The following is a 15,956-nucleotide window of genomic DNA, read 5'->3' on the forward strand; positions in this document are numbered from 1 at the left end:
CAGAGAAGCAAAATGGTGCAGAGCTTTCGTTCCTTAGTGGAACTCTGGATTGCTAGAAAAAGCCTCAGAATTAAACCTCCCACCTTACTGTGAACCCGTTTTCTCTCCAAAAGCACTGGGAGTCATGCTGAAACTATACTTTGTGTCCCAGAATCTGCTGCACCTCCATGCCTCCTCCCAAAATGATGTCGGCTGTCCTTTAACACACAGCTTCTGAATGCTCTGTCCCTCCTCCCACCCAGGTGCAACGCGTTCCTTCCTTCCTGAACCCAGCCCCCAGCCCTGCTCCAAGTCTCTCCACATTGCCCTCACTTCTGCAACATACCCTGGTCTCCCTGGCCTGACACACTGTCCTCAAGTACCAGGAAAAACAGAACAGAGCTCAGAAAATGTACACTGTTATTTCTCCTCTGTCGTGAGTGGAGCTGTCATTCCAGCCAGTTGGAAAAACAAGGAGGCGTCCTTGTGGCCATTAGAGACTAACACATTTATTTGGGCACAAGCTTTCGCGGGCTAGCCCCCACTTCCTCACTAGCACGGCTACCACTCGGAAACCAACTGGAAAAGACACCCCAGCCACCTCCTTGAGTCCCACCATACCCTTATCTCTGGTGTCTCTGAAGCAGAAACATCAGAGCTCCTCGCGCCCACCTCCCAGCCGGGTACAGCTACGAGCGGCTGGGAGGAGACGCGGCCACGTCCCAGCATCCAGGCCCCGGGGCTCGGCGCGATCTCCCTTGGCCGGGGGGGTGCAGTGTCCGCGGTGAAATCCTTCCTCTCTTGGGCGCGTTCAGCCTCTTTCCCTACGTGCCGCGCGGCGGCTGCGCTGTGGTCTGTGCCCACAGCTGTGTGTGAGCGAGACCCGGGCGGGGGCGGGCCGCGCCGCTGTCTCTTTACAATGGGCCCCGCGGCCGCGTCCTGCCGGCGCCCGGGCGCTCCCACGCGGGGCAGAGACACCCGGCGGCGGCCCCGCCCCGCTCCGCCTGCGGGCGCCACCTGGCCGGGCCCGGGGTCGAAGCGCTGCGGCTGGCGCGCCTCGGCCCCCCGCTGGCCGCACCCCCGGGCCGCGGCGCCGGCCGCTGCGTGGCTCTGCGAGCGGCGCTGCCGGGCGGGCGCCGGGGGCTCGGGCTGCGGGAAGTGGCCGCTCCTGCCAGGACACAGCGTATCCGCAAGTGGTGCGAACTGCGCCACAGACAAGAAGAAGCTGCCGTGCACAGACCAGCAGAAACCACACAGAAGGCGCGGAGAATAAAGACACAGTGAGTACACACGAGTGGAGGCCAAATTAAAGCCGTTAAACTAGAAAAGGCTGTTTTCAAAAAAAAAAAAAAAAGAGGGAGAACTGTAAGCCAACCCCACCTGTATCTTTCTGTTGTAATCCTGCTGGAGATGGGAACAAACCTTCCAGATCTATATGAAAACTTCGGGAGCAGATACAAAAGAGCCGGGGATAAGAGTAGCCATTTTACCGGAAGCTCTGGAAGTTGATAACATTCTTACAGCAGCCAGCTGAAAATGCTTCTCTTTTGGATGAGATCTTCACAAGGCTTAGGAACTATGGTAACCGTAAGAAAAATGTTGTTGTGTTTGAACGGCACCAGTTCTGTCGTGGCCTCACCTGCACTTAGGGGAAGAGCAGATAGACAAATATGTCACAGAGCTGAGGCAAAAAGCAAGCATTTGAGTTTGGAAATACTGAAAAGGATATTCTCAGCTACAGTACTGTGCTTAGGTTTCAGAGTAGCAGCCGTGTTAGTCTGTATTCGCAAAAAGAAAAGGAGGACTTGTGGCACCTTAGAGACTAACCAATTTATTTGAGCATAAGCTTTCGGGAGCTACAGCTCACTTCATCGGGAGCTGTAGCTCAGGAAAGCTTATGGTCAAATAAATTGGTTAGTCGCTAAGGTGCCACAAGTACTCCTTTTCTTTTTGTGAGTACTGTGCTTAGTGTCACTGATAAAGGGCTAAAGGAAAGGTTGTTGAGGAAAGTGGAAACCTGATTTGGGTTTGCAGAAAGGAATAGGCATTCACAGAGCCTCACAAGCTGCAAAGACACAACTAGAGATCCCATCTGGGCCACATACTGACAAGTTTGTAGAGGCTGTTACACAAAAGAATACTCATGGGGAGGGCCCAGCGGCTGGTGAGTCAGAGCAAAGCAGGCACACCAACCACTCGCACAAAAACTCTGTACACACTGTGGTACAACACACCTAGCCTATGGAAAAATATGCCACAAATGTGGAAAATTAAATCACTATTCTATTTGCAGAGCAACACACTTACCCAAAAGGCAAAGCCACAAATCTCTGACTGAACTAGAATGCGAACAGTCTCTTTTTGTGTATACAGTGTCACAGGGAAACAGAAATCCTATAGCTCTGTCAGAAATCATATAGCTCGCTCACAGAACCTTGGTGTCCTACACTGCATGTAAGGAAGGTACCTATGAAGTTTTAATCTTGATATTGGGGTGGAAGCTAAATGTTTTCCAATTCAGTGTTCGAGAAAGACAGCCGGTCCCATCTAGATAAAGCAGTCTGATGTTGTGCTTATAGCATATGGTGATTCCAGAATATACTCTGAAGGGGAAGTCACTTTAACAACAGCAACTGTTAAAGCTAAGGTCAGTCTTCAATTGAAGACTTCACCTTAGTGATGAAGACTTAATCCCTAAGGCATTTACAACACTACTGATAGGCAGAGAAGCCTGCATACGGGTACACCTAGTATGTATGAATGAGTATGCTGCACACCAAAGCACACAGCACTAAGAAGAATTGCTTGCACAATACCTGGAATTCTTCAGGGGACTAGGAGAGTTCTGTGGGAAGCATCGCATATATACAGACCCATCAGTCACCCTTGTCATACGGTGCATGGCTGCAGAACTACACCTTTTGCAGTGACAGACTCAGAAATTCACTCAGACAGTTAGAAAAGGAAAGAGTCTTAGCCAAAGTGAACTCACCCACTCCATGGGTTAGCAGTTTAATCATAACTGGGACAAAATATGGCAAGATTAGGATTTGTTTGGATCCCAGATGCCTTAATAAGACTATACTGATACAGCATTATTCTATCCCCACACCAGCAGATGTCCTGACTAGCTGGTAAAAAAGCATATTTATTATGCTAGATAAGAAAGATGGATATTGATAAGTCACATTAGGTAATGAGTCATTTGATCTTTGCACTTTTACTACACTCTGGGACAGATACAAGTTTCTCTCTTTACCTTTTGGAATAAGAGATAAGGTGGTTCAGTAAAGATAATGCCATAATAAATAGACATGAGGAATGACTAAGAGAACATGCCACTGTGTTCTGTTGTGTTCCAATGGTTTGAGCTGCACCGTTTATCTGCATGCACACCAGCTGCCTTAGGTGTAACTGTATTGAATGGTGGAGCAGTTGGAGCAAATTGGCTGCTCTGTCACTGTGGTATGAGGAGAGTTGCATCTGTACTTTGAGGGATCAAGTATTCCTCATTTCAGCATTGAGTTTATAGGCTTTGTCAGTAGGGGGTGCCGGGAGTGTGTCTTGCTATGGGGATTGTCAGCTATCTGGTGGTCTACATGACTAGTCTCCAGTCCTTAGTGAGGAGTCAGTGAAGGCAATGTCTCAGAAGGAATCCTCAGGGCAAGGGTGAAGAGGTAGTAACATTTAGCAAATCTGGGATGGTTAGTATCTGTGTGTAGGTAGCTGCTGTTTGCTATGCCTGATCTAAACTTGAGTTTTGCCTTAGCAAAGAGTAGATGCTAGACTTCGTCCTACAGTGCTTATGTGCTCTGTTCTCAGAGTGTCTGTAGTATCTGTAAGGGCAGTGTGGTGTTGGCATGTTGGAGTATCACTCAGAGGGCAGAGTAAAGCTTCCATTGCACAAATGGTTTGTACCTTAACTTTTTATTTCCTTGTTTTCAGAGGTTTAAGGTTACCCATTGTCCACATTCTGGAAGGGCATTAGGCCGCACTGAGTAAACCTAACTCTGTATTAATGAAGGTTTGGGGCAGTTAATTTCCTTGGTATTTTAAGGGGAAAAATTCTTACTACCCCATAGAGTGGTTGCCCTTGCTGAACCCCTGAGGGGAGGTGCAGTTGCCCTGAATTGTGACACCTGCTACTAGAGGGAGCTGTGGAGACTGTTCTGTTATTTGAATCCATAAAGAAAAATGCACCAAAATTTGAAAATAAACTCTCCCCATCATGCCAGGCCTGGAAAGAAGGGACTCAGCAGGGGAGGAAGAAGATGACAACACTGGTCAGCACCTCTCACAGGTTCAGATAAAACAGAGGGAGCCATGTTTCCATGGTTTAGGGATATCACACCAGCAGGAGCACTATTTCTCTGCACCGCAAGAAGTGCGGTAAGCGGGAAAACATCACCTGATCTTTCCACAGTGCCCCACAGAACAGCAAAGAATACACTGAGCGGAAGCCATCAATGACTGCAGATAGGAGCCACGGAACTAGTTATGTGACTAGGAGGAGTCGGGCCCGGAGGCAGGTTGTCTCCAGGTGAAAGGATATGTGAGCTGTACCATTTCACAGAACTGTATATGGTGGAGACTAAACAGATGTCATCACCTGTATTATGTTAATGTAAAGGTTAATGATGTGATATTGACAATGGAGAGAGATACAGGAATGGCAATGACCATGATCTCTGAGGGGGCTTGCAAAAAAAATGTTATCTGAGGTAAGAAACTATTGTGCTTTTACAGAATTGCAATAAGGGCAGAGAGGGGTATTAAGCTGTCTCCCTGTCACTGTAACTTATAAAGGTGTCTGTTCACCGTTAGAATTAATTGTAATGGAAGGAAATGGCCCCCTAGTAATCGGCAGAGACTGGCTATACAAGATTAAATTGGATTGTGGTACATCATTTGTCAGACAGAGTGGGGGCACTAAAAGACCAATGTAATTAGTACAGATATGGGTTTGGTTAAAGACATACACCAGCAAAGCAAAGGCCAGTCCTAAATTTCTGAAGGCTACACCTGTTCCATATGCTCTGTAAGAGCCCATGGAAAAGCAACTGGATGACTTGCAAAAGCAGGGTATAATTTCTCTATGGAGTCCAGTGAAAGAACTGTACTAATTGTGTGTATCCCAAAAGGTGATGGTAGTGTAAGAATTTGTAGGGATTATAAAGTCACTATAAACCCCGGGCTGGAGATGGACAAATATCTGTTTCCTAAACCACAAGATTTATTTGCAAAAGCTGACAGAGGGAATGAAGTTGAGCAAACTCGACTTGCCCCAAGCTTACCAGCAGATGGCAATGTAGCCAGATGCAAAAACATTTCTGTCCACAACACACACAAGGGTATTTAGGTATGAAAGATTACCCTATGGGGAGCTAGCACACCTGTTCTGTTTCAATGAATAACAGATCAGGCACTGCAGGAGGTAAATGGTGGTGTCTGTTATTTAGAAGATCTATTAATAACTGGGAGGACTTCAGAGGAACATTTAAAATATCTAGAGGGGACTTTAAAGAGATTGCAGAAAAATTGTAACGTTAACAGAGATAAGTGTGCTCTTTTTCAAAATCAGGTTACTTGTTTGAGGCATTGTGTAGATGCGGAAGAGGTTTACCTATTAAAAGAGAATACAAAATCCATTGAGAACGCTCCAGTGCTATACGCTGTCTCAGAGCTTAGATTGTTTCTGACCATGTTAAATTATTATGGAAGATTCATTCCGAATTTAGCAACATTAATTTCAGAAACTATAAAGTGGGTTTGGATGGAAAAGGAACATAAAACTTTTGAGGTAGTGAAAAAGAAACTAGTTCCAGTTTATTGCTAGATTGTAAAACTGAGCTTTCCATAATTAGGGCCCTGAGAAAATTGTGACTGCCCAGAAATTGTGGAATTAGCCCAGTACTGCAGTTTTTCCTACAGTAGGGAAGTAAAAGTGGGCACCTGTACGTTCTCATGCTTGGGGAAATCTGTAGCCTCACCTGAACTTCTGCTTCAACGTAAAACTGCCCATGGATGCCTGCTTCTGTTGCTCCGTTGTAGGGGAAATCGCAGCAGTTTGGGGTGATTCAGTGTCTGTTTTTATACAAAGGAATGCAGCAGTGACCTTTTACTGATGGCATTCTGTGAACATCCTGTGAAATTTGCTATTTTACCTGTGACTGCTGTAATTAAAAAACAAACAAAAACAAAAAAACCCAAGATTTTCTCAGGGCCATAACTTAGCCTCTCCTGTAGGAATTGGGCCTGTCATTTCACACATTTGTAAAGATGGGAGTGAAAAATCCATAGCATTTGCTGGCAGAACATTATCAAAGGCTGAGAGAAGAGACTCTCAAATTAAAAAAGAAGCTTTAGCATCATTTGGGAGGTTATTAAATTCCATGAATACCTGTTTGGGAAACAATTGATCTTAATCACTGATATAGAAGCATAGGGTTGGAAGGGACCGCAAGGGTCATCTAGTCTAACCCCCTGCTAAGATGCAGGATTTGTTGTGTCTAAACCATCCAAGACAGATGTTATCCAGCCTCCTTTTGAAAACCTCCAGTGAAGAAGCTTCCACAACGTCCCGAGGCAGTCTGTTCCATTGTCCTACTGTTATTAGTGTTGGGAAGTTTAATCCACTGGTAAAAATACTGGGTCCAAAGGCGTTGCACCATTAGTGGCAGCAAGGCTGAAGCGATGGGATTTGATCTTAGCAGCGTACCCGTATGCCATTTATTATAGACCATCAGAAAAACATGCTACTGCAGAAGCACTGTCCTGTTTGCCCCTTTACACAGGGAAACAGAAAGGAAAACTCTGTATATCGAGTCTCTTTCCTAGATGACCTTCCTATTACAGCTAATGAAATTGCTCTGGAAATAAGAACCAAAATGGGATCTTTTAAGGTGATGCACTATGCACTATCAGGGTGGCCAAATCACATAACAGAAGAACAACTTAGCCCATCCTATTTCAGGAAGCTGGAGTTATCCCTGTAGGATGGTTGTTTACTATGGGGACTAGGGTTGCCTGGTGTCCAGGTTTTGACCGGAATGCCCTGTTGAAAAGGGACCCTGGCGGCTCTCGTCAGCACTGCTGACCAGATCTTTAAAATTCCACTTGGCCGCCCACAGCAGGGCAGGCAGGGTGCCTGCCCGGATCCATGCAGCTCCTGGGAAGCTGCCAGCATATCCGTCTGGCTCCAAGGCATAGGGGTGGCCACAGGGGCTCTGCATGCTGCCCCCACCCCGAGTGCCAGTTCTGCAGCTCCTGTTGGCCAGGAACCCCAGCCAATGGGAGCTGTGGGGATGGCGCCTGCAGGCAGGGGCAGTGCGTGGAGCTGCCTTGCCGCACCTCCACCTAGGAGCCAGAGGGAGATGTTGCTGCTCCTGAGAGCTGCCTGAGGTGAGTGCCACCCGAAGTCCACATCCCGAACCTCCTCTCGTGCCCCAACTTCTTGCCCCATCCCTGAGCCCCCTCCTGCACCCAAACTCCCTCCCGAACCTCCCCTTCCCAAACCCCTGCCCCAGCCTGGAGCTCCGTGCACCCCAAACCTCTCATTTCTGTGGAGCCCACACCACCAGCCCAGAGCCTGTACCCCCTCCCACACCCTGCCCCAGTCTGGAGCCCCCTTCCACACTCCAAACCCCTCTGCCCCAGCCCAGAGCCTCCTCCTGCACCCCAAACCCATCATCTTCAGCCCAACCCCAGAGCCCGCACCCCCAGCTAGAGCCCCCACCCCCTCTCACACCCTAACCTCCTGCCCTAGCATGGTAAAAACGAGTGAGTGAGCGAGGGTGGGGGAGAGCAAGCGACGGAGGGAGGGGGAAATGGAGTGCGGGGTGGGACCTCAGAGAAGGGGCAGGGGTAGGGCCTCAGAGAAGGGATGGGGTAAGGGCGTTCGGTATTGTGTGATTAGAAAGTTGGCAACCCTAGTCCTGTGTAAGGTAGTAATGACATTTCCATGAGAAGCAGGGAATGAAGAGGGAAAGATGTCTGAAGCCTGAGTCCAGCAGAATGAGCCTTACCTGGATTCTAGCTTTTTGACCATATTGTGTTACAGCCTATACTGGTTTCCTGACAGCCCCTCCCCCAGGTTTTTCTGTCTAGGGTAGAGAGTATTGGTACGAAATTACAAGGGGCGGATGAAGTAGGAAGGAGGTGTGGTAAAGCAGATATTGGGATCAGTGACACATCTGGTAGAGGTAAAAGGGGGCGGGGGGGGGTAATGAAGAGGCATTCATTGTTACCAGATAAAGGCTGAGTACAATTATAGGATGTGGCTCCTGAAGTTGATTTAAGCAGGGTTTGAATGAGCTCTTCACTGACATCTAGTGATCAGCTGGGGGGGAAAGACTTCAGGAACCAGCCTTGTTTGCATAGGCACGCCTGTTGTGCCAAGATGTGCAGCGTGATGGAGCAGCTTTGCCCAAATGACCACTTTTGGCTGGTGTAGGACTGCAGGTTACTGTGGTGTTGGGTGCAGGGGTGAGGAAAGGTTGTTGTCCTTGTTGTATGAGTGGGGGCAGCAGAACTGTGCTTGGCCTGCCCGGATTGAGCATGGTCACCCTCAGCTTTACTGCCCTCACTAAGCAGGGGTAGGGTGCCAAAGGCTAGCGGAGAGGTGAGTTGGGGGTGGCTGGCTGAGGTGGTATAATAGGTATAGGCTTTGCCCAGAGAGTCCTAGACGTTGTTCTGACCCTTTGCTCTCTACTGTTTAATAACGAAGTGGATTATACTCATTTGGGAGTCTCTTGTTTTGTTACAGATCACTAGCGCTGAAGTGGCTGATGCCCAGGTGTGTGTGACCTGCTGTGGGGCAGTATCTCCCGTGCAAGAGACTGACCAGTCTGCTTTAGGAGCAAGGCTGCTCTTCTAACGGCTGAAATTACCGAGAGCTGTGTTCGGGGGCGGGACGTCAAGGCATCGCAGAGGTGGCAGTAGAGCGGCACAGTGGTGGCGTGAACAACGAGGCGGCCAGCGGCCGAGGGACTGGCAGCGACGCGGCCAGCGGCAGGGTGAACGATGAAGCAGTGGCAGCAGCAGGCAGCAACACAGGGTGAAGGGTGGAGCAAGCCGCTGAGGCATTGTTCAGCCCCTCCCTCATACCCACTGTGGTGGGAGGTGAACTCACCCGAACGCACCTCTGAATTCTGCATCTTTGCTGACCAAGCACAACAACTGTGAGTGCAATGTGGTGGAGGGAGAGGGGAGTGGCAAGTTAAAGGAACACTTGTTTGTCAGACTTTCACACTGCAAGGTGAGAACCTGAGGCAAAGAACACTGCCCAGTGTATTGTGGGGTGGGGGTTTTGCTCATGGTCACATGCTTGTGGTGGTTCCCCAAATTAATGCTGGCTTCCTTTCCCCTTTTTATTGAAAGTTTTCTTTTCTACACTCAGACTCGGTACTTGCCAGAGGGGAAGTATTGACTCTTAGAGGTGCCCAAGGGCGGTGTAATTTTTCCCAGATTACCGGTGGGGACTCAGGCCAGTTCTGTATTCTGTTGTTAAGAGGGATCCCTAGATATTGAACCCAATCTCACCTGGCAGAAGGGTTACATTGTAAAAACAGTTACTTCTACTCTAAAGAGCTAATAGAGAGGATAGAGGTAGATCTGTCAGAAAGGTGTTTGAGAACTGCCATAGTGTTAAATGCAGGATGGGAGCGATTGGGGTTTTATTGTCAGGATTATTTTCCCTTTGTTATAGACAGTCCTGAGATACAACATCCTCATGCCCAAAAAGATATCTGGGTTCAATCTCTCTCTGCAGACAGTGAATGCTTCCTGCACAGCAGCCTTGCAGCAAAGTTTGATCTGCTCCTTTCAGCCAGGTCACTTCCCACCATTGCCCCAGCTCCCTGAGTGATAAGAACCAGCCAACTGGGAAACAGGGGAGGGGAGGGTTTAAAACAGGACTATCGATTAGAAATATTGTTACAAATCTGGAGCACCCAAGGACTTCCCTGTTGTCACTCTGCTGAACTGCATGGCCTCTGAGGGCTGCACTGTGACTGTGTGCATAGGACTTGGCTTCTCCTGCCCCAAAAATCTGGGCCTCAATGACTGGAGCAAAAGGAGATTCTCCACTAGATGTTAGCAGTATAGAGTCTATGGTACACAACTAAGCATTTCTGATTCTGTCCAGCAATGCCCTAGAGTGCACATATACACTAAATAGTTGAGTACAGTGTTAGTGCTGTTTTATAATGGGGATGATTCCTCCCTGGGCTCAATTGTTAAATAGTCCCAGCCCTGGTATGGGGCCATATCCCCAGGGCTTCCTCCCTGGAGACACTATCTTCCTAGAGCTGGGCTCAGTCCTTTCTCAGTCCCAGCAGCCAGCCGGGAGCTCCTTCATTGCTCCCCCAGTCCCTGCTAGCAAATTGTCTTTGGCTCAGTCCTAGCAGCCAGGCAGGAGCCTCTTACTCCCCTGGTCCCTGCCCCTGCTTAGCTGCCTGTGCTCCTGCCGCTTTTCCAGCCAGGCACACAGTCCTTTCTTCTCCAGCTCCAAACAGCAACTAACTGATGATCTGTTCTGCAGCTCCTTTTATATGGCCCTCCTGGCCCCTGATTGGCCATTCCAGCAGCCCCTCTGATTGGTTGCTTCCTCGCAACCACTCTAGGCCTCTTGGAGGATCTCTCCACAGCTCCTTTCCTGGGATGGGTGTGGCAAACCCTGAGGCCTCCAGCCGGGGCCTTTGGGCCTACTCCACCCCATCACAGGCCCCCAGATAACAAAGTCCAATAATTTTGGATCGTGTCCCTGTACTATGGTCCTAGTCAAACACTCGGAACATTAGTTCCCTCACCCTGCATGGAACTTAGGGTGTTTCCATAAAGCACAGTTTCTGTCTCTAGGTATTTATAGAGCACCAGCACCATAGAAGCCAGGCACTGTATTAATAGGCCTCCTCTCATGCCCTGTCCCTCCAGGGGGCCCTTCGCTACCCTCTCTCTCCTCCATGGCATTAAGTAGCCACAGTGCAACAGGTAAATCAGAAAGGTCTTCACAGGCTATTCGTGCTCTGGAGCAGAACGTTTCCTCCTCATTCATGATCTAGACTGATCCAGTCTCCCTGGTTTCAGTAATGCCGGATATGCAATAGCTCCAGCATGGCCACTGTTGATGGCAAGATGCTCTCAGGCTTCATCTCTCTCAGATCATCCCTGCGGAAGGTAAACGATGGAAGCGACATGAATAAACCACCCCAGGGGCAGAGGGGGTTACAGGCTGTTGTACCCTGGGCTGGATAGAAGGAGAGGACCGGGCCAACTAACCAGTGTTCTGAGCATTGTGGGCATTCACTGGAGCCCACTTGGCTCAGGACACATTGCCATCCCCTTCATTACATACAACCAGTAACCCACTTAATGAAACAAACATGATACTCAAGTTGTGTGTAGATTTCCTGTCAAACTGCTGCAGACTAGCTTAGGCCACACACATACAACCTAGAGACCGATTTTATAGGTATCTAGGTATTTAAATACCTTTGAAAATTTGCCCCCAGTGATTATTTTGCAGTTCCCACTTTGACCACTAGATGCCATTGTTCTTTCGCAGGAATAGAACTGTCACTACTCCCAGTAGCTAAGGAAGTGGTGGGTCATAATATCATCACATGGGCATTTCTGCAGTATCTGGGACGCCTCTTATGTTTAATGCTTGTTAATAATGGATCCTCTTTCCCATTTCTTTGTTTAAAGCTTCAGGATGATTGTGTGATGATGCAGATGGAAACCAAGAACAACTGTGTCCCCTTTTACATGGAGAACATACATTCAAAGAGAGATTTTCCCCCTGGTGTTATATATGTCTACAAGCTTTAAACAGATGCCTTTTGAAAATTTTTAGTCTCAGGGCCAAAAATCTTAACAAGACAACTGTAAAGAAACTGATTGGATGAACAGGGACTCTCTGGGGTGATGGTGCCATGCAAGGTGGGAGCCCCGTGTATTTGGAATCCACCTCAGTAGGTCTTTGGTGGAGAGAAATTGATATTAAAAGAAAACATATAATGCCCTCCTCTGTCCTCCCATTCCCAGGTCTCACAAAAGAATATCAGTTTCTCTTTCTCAGCTGAGCAAGAACTTTCTTTGTCCAACATCAAACCAGCTTCAGTGCTGATATGTAATTACTATAAAAGAGGTAGGAGGCCTGGCTGAGATCCTTGTCTATTTCCACTAAACTGGGTGATGTTTATTTGCACTTTGCTGCTGGTACCTTACCACAATTGACAAAAGGCCACAACCAGCCTGTGTGTTGCATGTTAGCCCCATGCCCCTCCCAGGTGCGACTAATAGACTCACTGGAACTCACCAGACACTGCCTGTTTTTTGTAGCTCTGCCTTGGGAATGGATCAATCCAAAATGGGGAGATTTCAAGAGAGTGTCATCAAATATTTAGTGACTTTCTGAACATGTCAGATTCTGCCCAAGAGTTTATAGATCAGCTGTGAAGACAGGTCATTCTGAAACAAGGGAGGCTGTGAAGCAGGGGGAACTCTTGGTGCCAACTGGTGGAAGACACAGGGATGCATAAATGTTACAGGGATCCCCCTGGGTCTGGTATTTACATACTACTTTGTCAGAGTCTGATGCAAGGTCTCTGCTGAAATCTTGTCACACTGGCCATCATAATCATTGCAAAATATATGTGTGGTTAATATGTAAAGAGTTACGCGTATATAATGAAAATTATGTTTTAAGTTCTGTGAGTTGAATGCACCCACCAGCAGTGGATAAACAAGTTTATTTCAGCCAGAAAATATTTATCTATTGGTCTGTCTACAATTAAATTGGGTATTGTATACTTCAGAATGAACACCTATTTACAGTCTGAGCAAAATGCTAATCGAGTGATTGCAAAGTCTCCAGTGAAGACAATGGATTTCTTTTTTACTACAGCTGTAGGGATAGAAACAAACTCTCTGCATGTTTCCACTGAGGAGGCAAGAGGTCAGCATACTTGTATCATGAATGGAAGATCACAGCCTAGCTTGGCTGTAATACGCTGGAAGGATTTTGGGTGAGTTTTTGCTCTGTCTGATATGACAAGTAAAGTATAGGCTCTAGAATGCATGTTACAATTTTATTTTATATGTAACACTTTGTTTCCAAAATGTCTGCTTATTATCACTTGAATCTCTGCTCTTTGTTTAAAAAACAAAACAAAAAACTTTCTCTATAGACAAATCTAAGTGCTGTGTGTAAAGCAGAGCTGTGCTGTACTGCTCTTTGGGAATGTCAGATCTGGAGAAGCTGAGAGCGTCCAGTGGATCGGGGGCTTCGCACTGAAGGTGGATGCTTGGAGGGCTCAGGGGTTGGAGCGTATCTATCATTAACCAATACAGAGAGTGGGGCCTGGAAGGTAGTGCTTGTCTTGCCCCAGGCTGGTGGTGGTGGAGAATCGCCCCACAGCAGGTACAGACAAGGCTTCCTCATGCTCAGGGTGAGTGGTAGCTAGGTCCCTTATATCCATGGATACCCCCGGGAAGCATCACACAGGCTTCAACTTCTCAAAGGTTTTTGTGAGTTGGGAATACTCTGTAAGGGGGGCAGGGGACATTCGTATGGAGGTTACAGCAGTGGTTTGATAGAATGTGACATTTGGGTTTTTCCCTTTCCAAGCAAACACGTCTTGCTGAGTGCAGCACAGCCTGTGGTCAGACATCTCACCCGGAAAGCAGCTGCAAGTCTGCAGCGATTAGAGTAACGTGTGAGTGATACTTACATAGAGAGCGATAAGAATAGGGAGAGGGGAAGGTGGGGGGAGGAGAGAGTGGGTGGCATGCAGAGATGTAGTTAAAAGAAAGGAAGAGTTGTTCCAAATCCAAAATGCTCTGACGTATTTGAAAATGAGCCCATGTCACTGGAAAAATATACAAGATTTTGCAGATGTTGGGCTTGGAAGTGAATCCCTTTTTACAATGAAAATAAACCTATTCCTGAGGAGAAAATGGGCCCATCAGGAGGGATTTTCCAAAGCAACTAAATGACTTAGGAGCACACGTGCTATTGAAAGTCAGTGGGCCATGTACTCCTGAGGCACTTTTGAAAATCCCGCACATCAGCTGAAAGTGACTCTGGAATCGGAACTCCTGCATATTCAGGATTTGAAACGTCTCACAATGCTGATGCTGTAACAGCCACTTCAGGGAACTTCATGGAAAAGTGAAACGTGGGGCATGAAATTGCCTAAAACACGGTGAAAATCTCTGTGCTGACTTCTACAGCTGCAGTTTCATGCAGCTGCAGTGATTTGTAGAGCAGGAGACGAAAGGAAGTGGGATTAAGAGTGGATTTTTCCCTCCTGGCACAACCAGAATTCCCATTAAAGCCCATGGGGCAGATTCTGATTTCTCTTGCTCCAGCATAGATCAAGAGTAACTTCCATGAAGTCCACAGAGTTACAGCAATGAAGGAGAGAGCATGGGTGGGGATGTAGGATTGCTCTGCATGGGGCCAAACAGACTGTTTCATGTAATTAATAGAACCCCCCTTTCAGGACTGGCCTGTTTAGCTGTACAGAATGACATCATTTTCTGGGGAGAAAATTGGGCTTTTTTTTTTTTTTTTTGGTGCAGACTCCCCCTTTTCATTGTGGTGACAGAGTGCTGAGGCTGAACAGCACCCTCATGGCTTTAGCCTCCATTAGTTCCCCCGGGGACAGCTGCTAGAGCAATTAGCTAATCAGAAGGGGAGGCTGGGGAGGTAAGGAACACATTAGGCCTTAGCTGGCTAACCTGATAGAAGCCAGGAAGGAAGTGCTACAAGGGAAGGAGGACTTGGCTAGCTGAGTCCAGGCTGAAAGTTCCCAAGAGAGGGAAATCTCCTTTCTTCCTAGGACCCTGGTAAAGATGGAGTGAAACATGTAGGATTAAAAACTGTGATGTTGCCCTGTACTGGTGTTGGTGGAAGGGTTTGGAATAAAATACAGACTGAACACTAAAAGAAAGTGGGTCTGAGCAGTTTCTGGAGCATCAGAGGATGGACAGAGCATCACCCTGTTATAATCACTCATGGTTTTTTACTCTGTGTTTTCTCTTCTTCACAGGACAAGTGTGGAATGTGAACTAAGGAAAGAAGCCGGACAGCTTATTTCCCTCTGACTGTAACATTTACTAACAGTCTATACTTACAGTCTGACAGACCGCACGCTGTGACTATGCAGTAGGTGACTTGGCTAGATTCAGCTCTAGTGTGTAGGTCCCCTCCACGAACTCCCCCCAGATCTAGAAGACCACACGCTACCCTGGTTCCACGGTCAGACTGAGAACAGTAATTGGTCAAAGCATGTAACATTTCCCATAATAAACTTCTCAAATTCCACATGCCTGGGTCCTGGTTATCTTGTTCTCGCCACACACTTTAGTGGCATGAAACTGAAGAACATTTTTCGCTAGTAAACTCAATGGCATTTCTCTTTTGTAGTGCAATAATAACTTATAAACACCCCAGCTGACCAATTCCAAAATTTCAGGCAATGTTCTAGGCATCAGTGGGCAGAACCCTGCAGATTTTGAAGAAACATGGACAAGCCTGATTTTCCACTGGTGCATGTGTGATTTAAAGTTAGGCATACAGGATGCCCATTTGGTGCTGCGGGCAGAGAAATCTCTGGTGCCCCCTGCTGCTGCATACACAAATCACAGGCAGCTGTTTAATATGCTGCTGTCTCTCCCTTAGGTGGATTGCTGGGCCTATGTAAGCAATGATGTGTGCAATTTCTAGTTAGAGCTAGAGGCAATCCCAGAAAGAACGTAACAAAAGGGCAATGGAGTTATGCATGACTCTTGGATGAATCGTCAGGAATATTGTGGGCAAGGCAAAGTATCTGCTTCACAGCTCTGCCAATGCCCCTCAGTCCTGCCCTGCAACCCCCTGCTATTCCAGTCCTGGGCTCCCTACACAGCTCTGCCAGTGCCGCTCAGTCCTGCCCTGCAGCCCCCCTGCTAGTCCAGTCCTAGTCATCTCT

The 15,956-nt window shown here is 47.6% G+C and overlaps 1 long non-coding RNA gene across 2 annotated transcripts; it reads left to right on the plus strand.

The window, feature by feature from the left end:
* The first annotated feature begins 1,073 nt into the window (after window positions 1-1,073).
* LOC141975073 (uncharacterized) lies at window positions 1,074-15,277 on the plus strand. 2 transcript variants are annotated; one of them, XR_012635846.1, is made up of 4 exons: window positions 1,074-1,259; window positions 8,744-9,235; window positions 12,887-13,007; window positions 15,036-15,277. It is a non-coding gene; the product is annotated as an uncharacterized LOC141975073 (long non-coding RNA). The 2 variants fall into 2 exon arrangements; XR_012635844.1 differs by having other exon boundaries at window positions 8,744-9,158; window positions 15,036-15,274.
* The last annotated feature ends 679 nt before the right edge of the window (window positions 15,278-15,956 follow it).

This window comes from Natator depressus, chromosome 1 (genome assembly GCF_965152275.1).
Source record: "Natator depressus isolate rNatDep1 chromosome 1, rNatDep2.hap1, whole genome shotgun sequence".
NCBI lineage: Eukaryota > Metazoa > Chordata > Testudines > Cheloniidae > Natator > Natator depressus.